This window comes from Poecilia latipinna, unplaced genomic scaffold, assembly GCF_001443285.1.
Source record: "Poecilia latipinna isolate Pla-1442-1.1 unplaced genomic scaffold, P_latipinna-1.0 Scaffold1571, whole genome shotgun sequence".
Lineage (NCBI taxonomy): Eukaryota > Metazoa > Chordata > Actinopteri > Cyprinodontiformes > Poeciliidae > Poecilia > Poecilia latipinna.
Genome location: NW_015114187.1, coordinates 20,867 through 23,291, shown reverse-complemented (window position 1 = coordinate 23,291; position 2,425 = coordinate 20,867). Strand labels below are relative to the sequence as shown.

The window sequence follows — 2,425 nt, the reverse complement described above, 5'->3', positions numbered from 1 at the left end:
TAATTTCCAGAACAAGTACACATCAAAGAAACATCCCATTAAAATATATCTATTTATTTAACATTCTAGTTTGAGGGGAACCTAAATAGAATTTTTGCTTTAAAGGGCAATTATATCCATATGTTAGACATAAAACCAAAGTATAAAACTAGTAAATAATTTATTTTTCAAAACAGATATAAAAAATGGTACATTACACTTTCCTAGGGGAAAAAAACAGCCCTGTGAAGCACTTGCTTATATGAATGACAGTGAATGTACTTATTGCTGCACTTAGAAAACAGTGTTTTCTTAACAAAAATAACTTTTTAGTGTGAATAAATCAGAAGGGAATATGGTCACTTATTGTCAAAATCAAGTAAGGAAAAACGTGTTCACTGATACTTTTCTCAAAAACCACCAAAACAGAAAAAGCCAAACTTGTGACAATGACAAGGAGGGAATTCTCCTTATGCAATGAAACAGCACTTTCTATCTAGAGAAACTTTTGGTCCATTATTACAAAACCTCAGGAAACATGGCTTCCAGAAAAAGTATAGCAGGACTGAGCCATGAAGGCACAACACACTTCATGCCACAATTGGAACAGGAGGCTCTAGTGGACTTAGCAGTGAGATCATCAAGTTCACTGGGGGTGTTGATTGTGAATGTAAAGTTTTAAGAAACTGTTGTTTTAAACTGATTTTCAAAGTTGTAGCTATTGTCAGAAAAAAGGTAAGTATATATATATTTTTTATCAGAAATTCATGTTCAAGTATTCCCTCTGCTTGCTTAATAAAAAAGGCTGCAGCATCAACTCATATCTCAGTTTCTGAGACAAATGAAATAGATTGTTAATCAATATTTTTGACTTCCTTTCCAACTGCAATATTAGCATTAGGTTGAAGTGGAATACTTAAGATGAAATTGTGGAGATTGTTGTCAGAATCTATGGATGACTGTAGGACTGATACTCGGGTATTATTATTTTTCATGCAGTGTGTTAAATAATTATTTAATATTTCTATGCATCTTTTTCTGAACTTGCAGGCCATTGTATTAGCAACTAGTGACTGCCAGACAGCTCAGTGGGAAGTTAAATATCACAGTATTCTGTCACTGCATCCATCACCTTTAAAGCAAAAGACATGAAGTCAGATTGGTTACAGAATAGCAGAGTGAGAGCTTGCAGGGTAGAAATGAACAGAAGCAGCTCAGAGTGAGAAGTTTTGGATGAGGCTGTTGAAGATATTTCATGCAGTGGAGCAAGCCTTGAACAGATGTGCATTTCATCCAATTGTGTTTTAGTCCAAGTACTTCAAACATTTTATTAAACTGCTTTAGCAGTAACCCATTCCTTTGCAATTGTAAGAAAAATTTTTAATGGTAAAACAAATGAATGAACTTAAGACCAACAACAAAAAGATATATTTTAGATATTAGACTCAAATTAAGGCAAATCATTTCTGAAGTTCCCTTGTGGTCATTTGAGATGGTGGTTAAAGTCTAGCTTGGCTCCATGGTGACAGCAGAATTCCTCACGTTTCTTATCTCGTTTTCGCCATTGGGCCTAAGTGAATAAATGCAAAGACACCAATTCTTATCTTATGGGTTATGATATAGCACTCTTATTACTGTGTGAAGTTCCATCTATCCTCAAATCAATAAGCCTATTCAAATGCTATACTTCTAATAAAAGCATAATTACTACAGGTTGATTCATAATAGCTTGTATTTGCCACAAGGCTGCGATACATGGCATATGTGGTTACTGTTAGAAATTCTCCTTTCATTGGCTTAAATTCTTTAGAAAAAATATCACATGAATTCTTTACCTTTTCCAGCTGTGCATTCTGTTTGGACTTGTACAGGAACTCTCCAACAGCCACAAACACAGAGAGAACAAGTCCAGCTGCCAGGACAATGAAGATCCCACCGATGTTCTGCACACCAAGGGCGCTGGCCTCCTTACTCTCCTCTTCTGGACAACCATTTCCTCGCCACCATTTCTCTTTCATCATGTGCAGTTTCCCTTCCTCCTGAAGTTGCAGAATGGCAATAGTGATCTTATCTCTGTATGGAGATCCTGAAGGAACCAGACACAAAAACATTAACAAGCAATGCTACTGTCTTTTTTGTTCATATTATTGCATGACCCAGAGAGTTGCCAGTATAAGTACGCACAGTAAAACAGCTATGCAATAATAATTCAGCTTTCTGCTTATTCTCAGTATTAAGTATGACCGTCAGTGGCGGAAAGTAACATTTACAGGCTTTACTGTAATTAAAAAATAACTTATCTGTACTTTGTACCTTTTAAAGTAGTTTACAAAACCTGAAGTTTTACTAAGTACATTTTGAGTAAAATATTTTACTCAGTTACATTTGAATTATATCTACAAATCAGTAATACTTTTTTTATGTGCCAGTTTGCAGTCATAGCACT

The 2,425-nt window shown here is 35.1% G+C and overlaps 1 long non-coding RNA gene across 1 annotated transcript; it reads right to left on the bottom strand.

Annotated features, from left to right (window-relative positions):
• Positions 1–1,001: 1,001 nt before the first annotated feature.
• On the bottom strand, positions 1,002–2,195 carry LOC106963716 (uncharacterized). Its single transcript, XR_001428238.1, has 2 exons — positions 1,815–2,195; positions 1,002–1,549 (listed from the first exon to the last, which is right to left on the bottom strand). It is a non-coding gene; the product is annotated as an uncharacterized LOC106963716 (long non-coding RNA).
• Positions 2,196–2,425: the final 230 nt, after the last annotated feature.